Here is a 15020-nt window from a genome sequence, read left to right as displayed (position 1 = left end):
CCTGTATTCATTATCTAAAGTTTCCTCAGCTCCCGTGGCCTTATGGGATAGAAAAGAGTCAATTCATTGCATACAGAACAATCTTGACAGAAGCAGTAGACCATCTGATTTCTTGCATGTTATTTTAGTTTATTTTGCATGCTGAAGTAATTTACATGCTAACTCCACATACTAATTTTCACATATAACATGGTAGGGCAATAAGCGATTAGGCATAAGAATTTGAAGAATTGAATAGAATTGGCCCTTTAAAATATATACCACTTTCTCCAATTGCAGCACTGGGTATGGACTATTAAATATTGTAGGATATGTCTTTCTCTGTGATTTAAGAATTCTTGAGGACATGTAGGCATGTCATCCATCATCAGACTTCAAACTTGCTTTAAATGAAAATTTATGAGCACAATCAACAAACCATTACAGTACATCATTGACAGTATGTGTGCAGTGTCTGGAACTCTCTCTTACGGTTTACTGCCTGTGCATGGAGATGGCTTGTAAAAAAATATGATAAAAGTTGATAAAATGTTAAAAGGACCACAAGCCAGGACTTGAACTTTGAGAATCCAAAGCCCCATTCCACATTATGTCTACACGTGGCATCATTTTTAATAATGATTATTTATCATAAAACATGAACGACAAACATTAACTATATACAATACAGGGGTTTGTATGAATAAAATAAACAAGTAGATAACATATATGTAAGTATACAAACAATATACGTACACTCACCTAAAGGATTATTAGGAACACCTATTCAATTTCTCATTAATGCAATTATGGTGGTGGTGTAATGGTGTGGGGGATGTTTTCTTGGCACACTTTAGGCCCCTTAGTGCCAATTGGGCATCGTTTAAATGCAACGGCCTACCTGAGCATTGTTTCTGACCATGTCCATCCCTTAATGACCACCATTTACCCATCCTCTGATGGCTACTTCCAGCAAGATAATGCACCATGTCACAAAGCTCGAATCATTTCAAATTGGTTTCTCGAACATGACAATGACTTCACTGTACTAAAATGGCACCCACAGTCACCAGATCTCCACCCAATAGAGCATCTTTGGGATGTGGTGGAACGGGAGCTTCGTGCATCCCACAAATCTCCATCAACTGGAAGATGCTATCCTATCAATATGGGCAAACATTTCTAAAGAATGCTTTCAGCACCTTGTTGAATCAATGCCACGTAGAATTAAGGCAGTTCTGAAGGCGAAAGGGGGTCAAACACAGTATTAGTATGGTGTTCCTAATAATCCTTTAGGTGAGTGTATATATAAAGACTTTAGATACAATAGCCTCTGCTGTCTGAGATTTTTCTTATCAGGCTTTAAAGTAAAATTACTTTTAATAGAAAAATTGATGGCAAAGAGGACATATTCATTGCATTAAAATGAAATCACTGAACCTAAACGTAGGAGCCTGATAATATGTTAATTTTAGAAGAAATTGTCAAACAGAACTTAAAAATAAAGGTGCTTCACAATGCCGAAGAAGAACCTTTGTTTCTAAATGGTTCCATAAAGTACCTTAAAAAAGTGTGGCGAAAAAGGTTCTTCAGATTTTTTTTAATCGTAAGAGAGAAATGGGTCTTTGTGGAACCAAAAATAGTTCTTCTGTGTCATAAGTGTAAGTCTGTAAATAGTTAATTAAAATAGTTATAGAAACTTGAATAACCACTTTCCTAAAGTATTTTGTTCATCACCTGTAAATTGGGGTAAGATGTTGATTTTATTCATGTCAATATGCTATTTCATTGATTACTACTGTACAGTTATTTTATTGATTGAAGTTTCAAATGCATAACAGTTTCTGTAAAATACATATACACTGTATATTGTGTATGAGAGTTGCATAATTTAGGTTGGTGTTTGGGCTAGTTTTGACTGACCATTGGTCGGGTTTTGTTACAAAAACATGGCAACCCAGTGTGACCCAGAAGGCTTTTGTAGGTAAACTGGATTTAGAAATCAAAATTAAAGTTGGGTACAAAGCAGCATAAACGAATGGTACATGTTCATTAAAGAACTAATAAGTAGGGATGGGTACCGAGAATCGTTACTTTTTTGGACCGGTACATCATTGGGTCGATACCAGAGTATCGATAAGCTTCATGACAAACGATACTATTATCGATACTTGTGTTGTTTCATCTCTGTGTATTCGGGTGTTAAATGGCGAATTAGAGGCTGCTGCCTGTCATTATGACTTCCGCGATGTATTTGTAATCTGCTTGTTTTGCGTGTTTATGAGTGAAAGAGTGGCATGATTTCACAACGATGAAGCTTCCGTCAAACACCCCTTTGCAGCAACCGATCAAAATAAAAGTCCTTTATTTGAGAACAAGTTTTTTATATAATTATATCTACTTACGTTAGTAAATTGAAGTAAATGTGCTAGTAAAATTATAAAAAAATTGTACATATAATTAAAAAAAATATTAAATATGTTGAATTACATTATGATGTGCTGTTATGCACATGCTAAATGCCGTAAGTGGTATGCTAAGGAACACATACGTTTTGTCATGTTTGATCAGAAGCAAGTTCTAAAGCAGCTGTAATAAAGAAACTTAAAGTGTTTAACATCTTTACACATCAAATTATAGAGCGTAGTATCGCTAACAGTAATGATAAGTACCGGTATCGATATCGATAAAATCTTAACAATACCCATCCTTACTATTAAGCCTCAATGGGTGTTGTTACGGAAATTGTCAGTAAATACACATACAGTGAATATGTTGTTTATATAAAATTCAATGGAAAGAGTAACAGACAAATATGTCATCAGAATTCTTAACATGTTGGAATATTTTAAAGTCTTGATCCTACTCATGTGTTCCCCTTCACATGGAAGGCCATGTTGCCTCTTCAGTCTAAGATTTGAACCTGACATAAATACCCTTCAAAGACAAAGTCAGCATCTTCAGGATACTCAGCTATGCAGTTCAAAATGCTCGGAAGAAGGGTTGTTCTGTCGGTGCACACGTCAAGAAGAACATGAACTCTCCTCGTCCGCGAGGACTCGACTTGTGTCTCTGCAAATGGTTATTTGCTCTTGCTAACATGGATGGAGAAATCCATGTGGGGTTAACACCTGATCTCTCTTGCTCTCTGTGGTATAGAAAGAGTCTTTTTTTAGTTTGATGCGTAAGGGGTCTCTACACATCTGAGATTAACAATTCCTGAGGCAGGTAACCAAATAATATTTTATCCTTATACACGAAATGTACACACAATTATTGTAATTTCACGATCACTTTAAAATTAATTATGTAAAAAAACTAACATTTTCTGTCAGCTTTATTGACAAAAATATACTGTGCAGGATACAGGATATATATTTAATAGTTTTCCCATTTTTCTTGTTAATTTACTGTCTTTTTCTGTAATTAAACAGTTTTTGGCAATTTTTTAAAAATAAACTGCAATTTTCTGTAATTTGTAATTTTCCTGTAATTTTTTTGAGACATCATCAGTGTTTCTTCTTAAAGGCAGTAAAAAAGTTGTAATTGAGATGCACCCATACTGAATTTCTCAAATGGTACCGATACCTGACTATTCAGGGTGATATCTGTGAATACCCATACTAATTCTGAAAATTACTTAATATTTTTTATTGATATATATTTTTATTTAATTCTTTAATTCATGTAATGACTATTAAATTTGAACATTAAACTGATGACATTTTCTAAATACAATACACCTTTTCTTTAGCATCTTTATTTTTTAGAGAATACACTAGTTATAGAAGATTCAACCTTTTAATTTAAAATAAGTTATGATCATATCAAATCTTCACCCTTTTCAAAACACTAAATACAAAAACTCTTTGAATATTATTTAAAACAATGGCTCGGAAGGTTACGATGTAATAAGGACCCTCGTACTTAATGCAAACTCTGTTCATTCCCTGCAGAAATAAACATTGACAGTTCAACATCTTTTGTTTAACATCTCTATAATTATACTTCAGTAAATACTTAAATAAAGATGTAAAATAAAAACAATGGAGTTGTAATATCTATCAGGTCATGATGTCAATGAATTCACTCATCTGTTTCCAATGATAATATTGAATCATCTTGTATTTAACGTCTTGATATAGTTTCATGCGTTTGAATTTTATCTCTACAGTTGACGATGGATTAACTGGGCTTGTGACTGTTTACCAATTTTTGTCCATTTCTCAAACTCTAACCTTCCTTCTTCCCCAATTCAAAAGTTTTTAATCACATGAATGAGACAGGAGACATTGTGACATTGTCAAGGAAAGCAGCAATCAGCGGCCCGTCACAAACGTGCGACAAATGAAGAAGAGATTATCCATCTGCACGACGTTTCTCAAGTAAGTTCATCTGATTTGAATGTAGATAGCATTTGTGAAGGAGATGCCAAGATTTGATTAATATTTGATAATGCGCTGAGGTGCAATTATGGAATCTTCTATGCCATTATAAACTCTCTCTCTCTCTTTCAGGTTTCTGGATGCATTTTGCTATGTAGAGGAGATGTTTCCCATTTTAAACAGGACTATGTGTGCGTGTGCGTGTGCGTGCAAATCTGTCAAGTCCAACTGGCACGAAAGGCCCCAGGAGCATTGAACAATTTCATTTCTCATACTCCAAATTACATCTAGATTACATTTTAACTCCCCATGTCCCTCAAAGGCTCACCTGGCCACAATGAAATAAGCCGATACCACCATCTGGACTCCACAAAAGGTATGACTGATGATTTATCCACCGTAAACAAAAATCACTGATCGCGCTCAAATAAGCATATTCCCTCTCCAAGTGTTAAATGGGTTGCTCTGTGGTTGCTAAGTTGTTGTTTAAATATTGTTATTATTAACGAGAATTAATAAATTCTTAGAAATTAGTTTACACATATAGTATAAATATATAGACCTTTGGGTATGTATATATACTGTATATATTTCTGTCAGGACCACTACCGTCAAAAGATTTAAACGATAGCAGGTTGAAGGAAACTGTTCTTGGCAAACTCTCTGCCTGTCCATGCAGACTTGGACGGACAGATCAGGAGTGCAGCAATAATATCCCCCACATGGGGAACCAGAACAATTTTCAAAACAGGGATATACATCCCTTGGGCAATAGTATACAAATTAATATTAAAATCCAGTGATGTGACATTTGAACCACGGCTTCAGAGCATGTGGGCATGCTAGATGAAGCCTTGATTCAAAGCCTATGTTGTTAACGGAGAAATCGTGTGACTGTGAGAAATGAAGCTTCACTTTTTGATCAGTCAAGTGCGCGTTTCGCTTTGCGTGTCACACTCAAAAAATGAACTGTTACAGCTGTTAGTTTTACTAAACCCGTCCTTATTCACAGAACATAAAGAATGCAAGTAACTGAATTAACCCAAGTTAGCTATGTTATTTATACAAAAAGTTTAGATCTGTCACCTTTACTTTACAAATTTTTCTGGTCAACTTAACATTGTTGAGTAGAATGCAAAACCCTATAATATTGGACCTATTGTCGAGTTTTCTTAATATAAACAGGTTCATTCAACATGATTGGTTGAGGGGGATTTTCAGTTCCCTGCATGCTTTGCATAAGACTGCATTTAGGCAGTCAAATTCGAAATGTAGTGTTATTTTAAGTGTTTTTTCAGTAAAGAAAAAAGAGTTTGTGGTTAATGTTAATTTCTCTTTGGGAAGCCGGCTTGCTTCATTCATTCACCTTGTGTTATAAGGAGCCTGTGAACCTCTCACAACTGCTGCAGAGGGCGATACGCGTTGTGGCATAAGAGACACAACGTCTCGTCCCCTCCATCAGGGAACTGAGGTTACAGACGTAACCAAGAAGTTCCCTTTCTGTCGGACTCTCGACATTGTGTCGAACCGACATATGGGGTTACCGTGGAGAACGCCACTATGCTGTATCGTGTCACAATCTCTAGGGGAGCAACGGTAACAGGCCTGGACGTGTCATCTCGAAGCTTTCGCGAAACTGTAACCTTCCAGTGTGGTGGTTGAGGGGTTCCAGAGCTTTCTTGGAGAAAGATGGGTACAGCCCTGACCGGTAACCTTTCACGGACGGAGGCCTTAGCTCTCTACTGGCGAGAGGCCGTCCGGCTCGGATTTACACCGGGTAAGCGCAACTTCCTTAATTAGGGATGCGCTGCAGAGGCCACCTCCTACCCGTGTGGAGGAATACGGTGGACATAGGTATGGTCTCGTCTTTGGTGGAGAAAGCATGGAACGTGCGGACTGAGTAGTTAACCATGAGGTGGAGGTCCACCTGGGGAAGATCTTGGGTTACCAGGAGTGGGAACCATTTCATGAGGATATGGTTTTGGAGACAGTCCTCCCTGGTGCCCTCCGAAACAGACAAAGAGCTGATCAGAGCTCTTAAGCTCTTCGTGCGGTCCAAGTAGAGGCACAGCTGGCGTGCTGGAGACAACATGAGGTGGTGGGAACCTTGGGCGCGTGGCCAGGTCGGGGTCTCAGGCTAGCGTGAGACTTACCGGACCCCAATTCTAGGCAATCAGGCGACACGGAAAATGCTTGTAAGTCTCCTACCCTCTTGAAGACGAGCTCCAACAGGAGAAGCGTCTTCATCGTGTTGAGGAGGAAGAGCGGCCGCTCTGAGGGCTCGAAGGGCCTGGAAGGCCCGCCACGAGGGGACGGTGCGCGATCGTGCTGCCCTACAGACTTTCCATCACTGAGTTGCGATGAACGGACGCTACAAACACTTTCACTGTGGAGGGGGAGAGGTTAGTCTCCAGTCCCTTAGGAACAGCATGTTCCGATCGAGCACCTCCGTGGGTCTTCTCTCCAAAAAGAGTACAGGGACAAGAAGGGGCGCCACTTATAGGCGTATAGCCGCCCGGTTGCTGGGGCCAATGCCTGAGTAATGGTCTCCACCACAGGGAGGGGGGATAGCCAACTCAGGATCTCCTCGTCCTGTCCAGGGGCCAGACATGGGGACTGGGATGCCATAATGTGCCCTTCCACTGAGAAAGCAGGTCTTTCATCAGGGGAATCGCTCAGGGGAGAGTTGTTGTCAAGAGCTTTGGCTCCGTGAACCAAGTCTCCTCCACTGTCTACCGGACCAGCGTTTGTTCAACTCTAGGTACTGATATGCCAGCACAGGCGGGGCCCTGTCCTCGCCTTGACACTGTGTTCCCATTGCACACTGCACCCTCAACCCTGCAGGAAGTTGTCTGTCGACATGTCTTCCCGAGAAAAAGGTCTCAAGGAGGCTGCGTGGAGACTAGTTTCCTTCAGGTGGGGTTGCACCCCCGCGGGCGGGTGGTGAGCGTGCCGCTTAAGACCAAGGGGTTAGGGTGCGTCCGCAGAGAGGCGTAATCACCATCCGCCTACTGCCAGTGTGCCACGCTTTCCTCTGAACTCTACTCTGTAGCCAGTGTTTGGAGCGGTTTCAAGTGCATCAACCCGAGGGGTACCACTACCGTCGAGGTGTTTTAAATTAGCAATAAAAATACTGAAGTGTCTGAAAAACGGAGAGCTTCTAGGTACACTTTTGTTTAGTCAATAGACTGTGTGATGACATGTGGATTCATTCAACATTTTACAGTGGATCGCAGTGGATACAGACTTAAAAGGAATTAAAAGGAAGCCGGCGTGCAACATTCATTTATCTATTGTTCTGAAGAGCCTGAGAGCCTCTCACGACTGCAGCAGAATACGATACATGTTTGTGGCATAAGGGACACAACGTCTCGTTCCCTCCATCAGGGAACTGAGGTTACAGACGTAACCAAGACGTTCCCTTTCTGTCGGTCTCTCGACGTTGTGTCGAGAACGACAGATGGGGTTACCTATGGAAAACGCCACAACGCTGTATCGCGTCACAATCTCTAGCGAAGCAACGGTAACAGGCCTCGACGTGTCATCTCGAAGCTTTCGCGAAACTGTAACCTTCCAGTTTGGTGGAGAACGCATGGAACGTGCGGGCCGAGTAGTTAACCGCGAGATGGAGGTCCACCTGGGGAAGATCTTGGGTTACCAGGAGTGAGCATGGAGCACGGAGATCCTTCATTATACCCTTACCCTCGTGGAGCTCTCTCAACGCCTTGGGCTGGCGGACAGCCACCCGTGACTGCAACTTCTGTATGATCATCTGCCCGCAGTGCGGGCAAGATGTGTCAACGAAAGCTGCCTCAGTGTGCTCGACGCCCAGACACACGACACAGCTATCGTGTCCATCCCCCTCCTTGATGAGAGAACCGCACCCAAGAGAATAGAGGGACACGCCGCGCTGGAGAATGCTCAGTCCTGAAAAGGACCTTTTTAGAAAAAATCTCTAACACTTCCGGAACCGCCGAGACGCCCAGGGGAAGGTCGCTACAGGTAGGGCGATCCGCTGCTCTACATCGTAGATCCAGCAATGTAGAAGAAGAATTTGTTGAATTCGTTTTGTTTGTAGTCATGAGCGAAGGCTCTGAAGAATTAAAGGTAAATGAATGCTGTACGCCGGCTTCCTTTTATACCGGACATCCGGGGGCGGAGACCGGCATGCAAATTTAATTCGCCAAATTTAATTTGCCTTTTTTATAGAAGTCAGAGTTGATTGGTTCTCAAGGGCGAACCCCATCTGTCGTTCTCGACACAACGTCGAGAGACAGACAGAAGGGGAACTATGGTAGGTCGGTCTTGCTGTGTTAAAAACTGCAGTAGCATTACGCATATTCGTTCAGGAAAAAACAAGTAACGGTACAAATCAAAACAATAATAGCAGTGGAGCATTAGCCCAAGATGGCTGCGCCACCGCAACAAAGGGTGTGACGTCAGCTTCACAAAACAAAGCAACTGCAGTTCGATTGAAATTAATTGGAATGCACAATAAAAAAACATGAGTTATCATGAGTTATCTAATTTTGGAACCAACTCTATGTGTATATATGTAAGGTTTTGCTCAAAAGTGCATACCCGGTAAAGAATCGGTAAAAAGCTGAAACATTTGGAAAAATAGTATTTTTTTGAAGCATTTTTGGGAACAAAGGTTTATTTTTAATTTAATCCTGCCTTGAGCAAGTTATTTCACTAAAGAAATATTAACATAACGTTCACCCTGAAGAATAATAACAGAATTTCTAAAAATATCCCAGGGCAAAAGTTTACAAATCCCTGATTCTTAATACTGTATGATGTTTCCTAAACAATGAATGCCAGTTTTTATGTTTAGTCATAGTTGTTTAAGGGTTTCTTGTTTGTCATGAGTCTTTAGACTGTCCACTGATCTTCAAAACACCCAGGTCCTCCACAATCTTTGCTTTTTCAGCATTTCTGGATATTTGACTCATGTCAATATATTTTACAGTGCCCTTGTTACGCAGGTTCATGTATTTACTATAGTATTTACTATACAATATGCAAAATTATATGTAACTACATTATCTTAATCCTATAGTAAGTACATGTAGTTATTATTATTACTCAGTACCTAAATGTATAATAACACTGTACCACGGTCACTGTAAAATAAAGTTTGACCAAAAATTGTCATGAATTTATTGCATTTTGGAGGGGAACTGTTTTTATAATAAATCTTTTAAAATCTAAATCTGGATTTGAATTTTTTATATTACTATAACCTAAATATGCTATGTGAAACTTTGAAAATAGAAAATAGTGGGTTTCATCTTGCCACTTTCTTTGTAAACAAAACACATTTTAACCCAAATTATTCCAATTTGATTAATAGCGTTTTGGAACCAAACTCTTCAATTGTATATATATGGATGGATGGAAAGATATAAATATAAACTAAGTAAGCTGCTAAGTGATTAATTTTCTTATAGGGTCAGATGGTAAGGGACACATTCTTACTTCATGACTTCAGGTTGTGCATAATGACTTTAAGAGTACATCCTTTCTCACTTTCCGTATAAATGGATGTGGCTCACATCAGCATTGATAATAAGCCAACCGTATGGCAAGAAATCAGGCTCTAGCCCTCATTAATTATTCATACAGGACCTCTCCAATTCTTACCATGACTCAATTAGTTTCTTCTGCTGGGCCAGGCAACCAGCTTTTATAATTAATTCTGCTCGGCGTATCCATGATGTGACTTATTTGACTTATTACGGAAGGAGAAAAACATGTCCGTGCGATTATAGTTTAAAATATACACGCTTGGGGAACGGCGACAATCAACGTGACTTACTGTATGTTCTAACATTTAGCATTGACTTATACCACTTTAAGGTTTGGCAATTAAAGTTAACATGCAAACAAAATTTAAGCTATTACGTTGTTTCTTTTTATGAATCTATGTTTTTTTCTATTTAAAGAATAGTATTCTTTACTAAATGTAATTAGTCACAAATGAGAAAGCCGGGCTTAAAGATCAAAGTGTGTGAGAGAAAGACAATCTGACATTAGGAATGTAACTTTTCAATGATTTCCTACTTTATTTCCCTGTTCGGCTGACCTCTGAACTATTGTCACAGTTCTCCGAGTGCTCCTGTATGGGCTGAGAGCTACTTAGAAAACAAACTCCCCGGTGTGTCTAGAAAAGGGTGTCGAATTAGATTCCTTCTGGCCTGAAGGTGAGGAGTTGGCAGGTGCTGTAGGGAACTAGAAAGGTTTAATTACATATGATGCCACAGTGGCATTAAAGCACCTCTGGCCTCTCTCACATCACTTCCTTTGTATCAAGATTACACGAGCTTGTCGTGTGAAGAGATTAAGCTGCTTGCCTGACAGGTTTGACATCACTGAGTATTTGGTTAAATCGTGGAATCATTTTCTTCTAAATCTAGTTTACATTTGACTTGTTAACGCAATCTTTATATTTCTTTTAAATAAAGTATATGAAAAAAATTATTGTTCTGTTTTACTCTGACTTGCAACAAAAAGTTTATAATAATAATAAAGTTGAGCTGTCAGGTACTATTTTACAGAAAGTTGTTTGACGTCATTAACGTAAACCTAACTTGCAATTTCATTTTTCATGTTTCGAAGCAGCTAGCGTCGCTACATTTTAATCCTATGGAGGAAAACTAACCAATGACAACCGAATAGTGTGTCGTTTCCTTAACGGCATGTAAGGGAGGTGATTGGTTGAGGAGGATCAAGCTCGAAAAACAAAATGGCGGCTGAAACGCCAGTTGGAGCATAGTTTTGTATAAATGTAAGATGAACTTTCACTTTCAATAACTTTTGATTGCATTTCTAGCGAGAAATTAGTATTATAGTTTTAAACTAGAAATGTACATTTTCTAAAGAAGATATGAGTGGTTCTTCGTGGGAAACCGCCGAAAACCGTAAAAAAGAGTTTATCCAAATGCCATGTCTCTACAATGTTCTGATGCTTAGATATAGGTATTGCTAAACGGTTGCTAGGCTAACCTGTTTGATTGCTAGGGGCGTGGCTTAGGATCAGCCAGTAAAGATACTCTAGGCTATGAGTGAAATGAACCAACCCCCATGTCTCTACGATGTTCTGATGCTTAGATATAGGAATTGCTAAACGATTGCTATGCTAACCTGTTTGGTTGCTAGCGGCATGGCCTGGCAGATGCCAATTGATGATGCTTCAAGCCACGAGTGAAATAAACTAACCCCCAAGTCTCTACGATATTCTGATGCAAAGATATAGGTATTGTTAAATGGTTGATAGGCTAACCTGTTTGGTTGCTATTGGTTGTCTAAGTCAGTTCAGCCAATCCCCTTGTCTCTACGGCACTGTGCTGCAGAGATATCCACCTCGGTCTTTTATAATGGGAGTCTATGAGCGGTTGCTAAGTTTCTGTAAATGGTTCCTAGGGGCGTGGCATCATTGCGTCATACTGACCATGTGATACTGATTGGTTGCCTGAGTCAATTAACCCCCCCCTTGTCTCTAAGTGGTTCTACTGCGAAGATATTCAACACGGGACAGTTATGACAGTTGTGACGACTTATACGGGCATGTTTCCTGCCCCATGTTAAGGCAATGGGTAACTTTTGGGGGATCTTACACCCCAGGGGAACAACTTACACACCAATGAAAGTTCCAAAGTTCTTACAGAGGATGATAGGCTCCTCAAATGTGCTCCTCATGTTACTATGAAATTCTCGCTCGGAACTACGACCTGTTAAAGTTGGACGGCATGTTAAATCAAAGAGATTTTTTTTGCCCCCTTATCGAAGACCTTCTGCCCAATCGCATATAAGAGTCGTAGCCCATACAGGCCAGTCGTTTTGAGCCCTCAGCTGTGGGCCTACGACAAAAGCTAGGGGACATGTAGCGTGCCGAATTTTTTGCAGAAAAAGAAGAAGAAGAAGCAGAAGAATAAGTATGCACAACAATAATACTGATGCATTTTCAAAGCACCACTAAATATGTGATCAGTTGTTGCAAATACGCTCTCTGTTTATAATTCAATTAGACTTCTGTTACGCTGCCTATCTGTTTCACTGGGCTGCCTATTTGCACAGACGCTGCATCTGAAGTCATGGCGTTCGGCTGCTATTTGTAAACAATAGCGGCCAGCATGTCATGCCCTGTGTCAAAAATGTTTTTATTTAATTAATAATATGAATTACTTCCTATAAACTGTAATTTAATTTGATTTAATTTAAATGAATACATTAACTTTTCATATCATTTATCATATCATATCATAACATTACTAATTTATTTTCTTGTTTTCACAGACTAAAGTATTAATATATTAGATTGTGTCACAATTTGACTACGTAATATCAAATTGTGCTATTTTCCAAAATGTTTTGCTTGTGTGTATATGTTGAACATTGAACATGTTCTGCATTTGTTTTGTGAATGAAACACAGTTTCTTCTGTACGCGTGTAAAGGTTTCATCCCCAGCATTCAAGATTATCTTTTTTATCTGTAGTATCTAGGCCATCTAAGCTTAAAACTGCAGCACTGATATGATGCATACTTAGAACTGAAAATCATCTCTCTAACCTTACCGCCGGGAAGAGACCTGCTCATTTATGTGCAACACATATCGTGTGTTTTGTCTTGGGAGTTTGTCTATGTAAACTAAGATTAGTATTATGCAGATTTGGTTAGTGGAGTATATGGCATTAAAATAATGTCCTGTTGGTAATGCATGTGTACTAACTAAGAAATTTGGGCATTGTTTAACATTTGTTATAAAGCTATAACTGTGAGTAATTGCCTGCAGTTGTGTGTCTCGGACCGGTTGAGTAAATCAAGAACCTGCATTAACATGTCCGAAAACAGATATTAGTTGAATTGTTCCTAGCATATGACCTACTTTTTGAAAATATGTGTATGTCAAACTTTAAAGCAACAACGAGCCGTTTTGGTGTATGGTTCCCCCATGTGGTTGATAAGCGCAATTGTCTGTTATCAATGTAGTGAATACTGTCCCTGTATAAGATTCCAAATGTGGGCAGCGCAATATATGTTAATTTGTTGACTAGGCAGAGCCCACTGTTACATCATGTCACTTCATAAACTGTGCATTTCTAAAACACTATTTTGGCTCCCGCAGGGTATTCTACAGGCATAACACTAAATTTATGATAAGGCAAGATCATGTAAGCTGTTGAGACACGGCAACATTAGATTATCTGTAGTCTACCTTACGGTTATAAATTGTGAACCAGTAACGTTAAACCAATAAACAACCTTAGCACAGACAAATTACTAATACGCTCAAAAGTAAAGGACAGTAAGAAAAAAAAATACATAGGCCTATAAGACTTTCAAATCCAGTAGCTGGAAAGCTAACGTTAGGTCTCCACCCATTTTGCAACCCATTGCCTCTTGCAGCTCGTGTCACCGAGTGTAAGTCCGTCAGATATTGATTCATGTTCAGGCTTGTGTCCGAGCCCTCTCTCTCTTTTCCTCTTTGTTTTATTTGCTGGCTCTGTCACGGTGATGGTTTGGAGACTTGTGTTGAACTACATCGTTTCGTCTTATTGTAAGATGTTGGCAAACGTCACCCAAGGTATGAGTAAAACATGACGTATGCTGTAAAGCAGGTGGTGAAATGGGCTTGTGAACTTGCCCGCACACCAAAGTTACAAGTGTGATTTCACCAAATAGAGGGCTGCTTAGGTAGCAGCGGCAGTGAAAGTCATCCAGTTAAGAGTGATTATTTTAAGGTTGAAAAATTGACTCGTTCTTGTAACAGGAGATAGATGGATATTGAGAAGGAAGGTTGGTTGGATGAAATTGTAGACAGACAGACAGAGAGATTGATTGATAGAGAGATAGACAGACGGATACATAAATAGACAGACAGACAAGCATACAAAGAGATTGGTAGATAGACAGACAGACAGACAGACAGACAGATAGATACATAAATAGACTGACCGATACATGAATAGACAAACAGACAGACAGGCAAAGAGATTGATAGATAGACATATGGATAGACAGATACATAAATAATTTAGTCATTTGGCAGACGCTTTTATCCAAAGCGACTTACAGTGCACTTATTACAGGGACAATCCCCCTGGAGCAACATGGAGTAAAGTGTCTTGCTCAAGGACACACTGGTGGTGGCTTCTGGGATCAAACCAGCAACCTTTGATTTACCAGTTCAGTGGTTTAACCCACTAGACCACCATCTCACTAAATAGACGGACGGACAGGCATAAAGACAAAGAGATTGGTGGACAGGCAGACAGACAGAGATTGGTAGATGAATGTACAGATATATAGACCTACAGACAGTCAGATACACAGACAGACACACAAAGAGATTGGTAGATAGACAGATAGATAGACATAAAGACAGACACAGACAGACAGACACAGAGATTGGTAGATAGACAGATAGATAGACATGCAGACAGACAGAGACAGGCAGACAGAGAGACAAATGATATGGCTAAAATTATTATCATGCATTTAGATTTGGTGTCGCTCATTTTCAGTCTAATAAGTTTCTTATTGACATCTGAACGCTTCCGGAACATTTCTCATCTTGTAGTGAGCGTCAGATGCAGTCTTTATTCAGCTGCTTGTCAAGAGTGAGGCTGAAGTCATTAACCGTGGCGCAAGC

Source organism: Triplophysa dalaica, chromosome 4 (assembly GCF_015846415.1).
Source record: "Triplophysa dalaica isolate WHDGS20190420 chromosome 4, ASM1584641v1, whole genome shotgun sequence".
NCBI lineage: Eukaryota > Metazoa > Chordata > Actinopteri > Cypriniformes > Nemacheilidae > Triplophysa > Triplophysa dalaica.
This window is presented reverse-complemented; position numbering follows the sequence as displayed.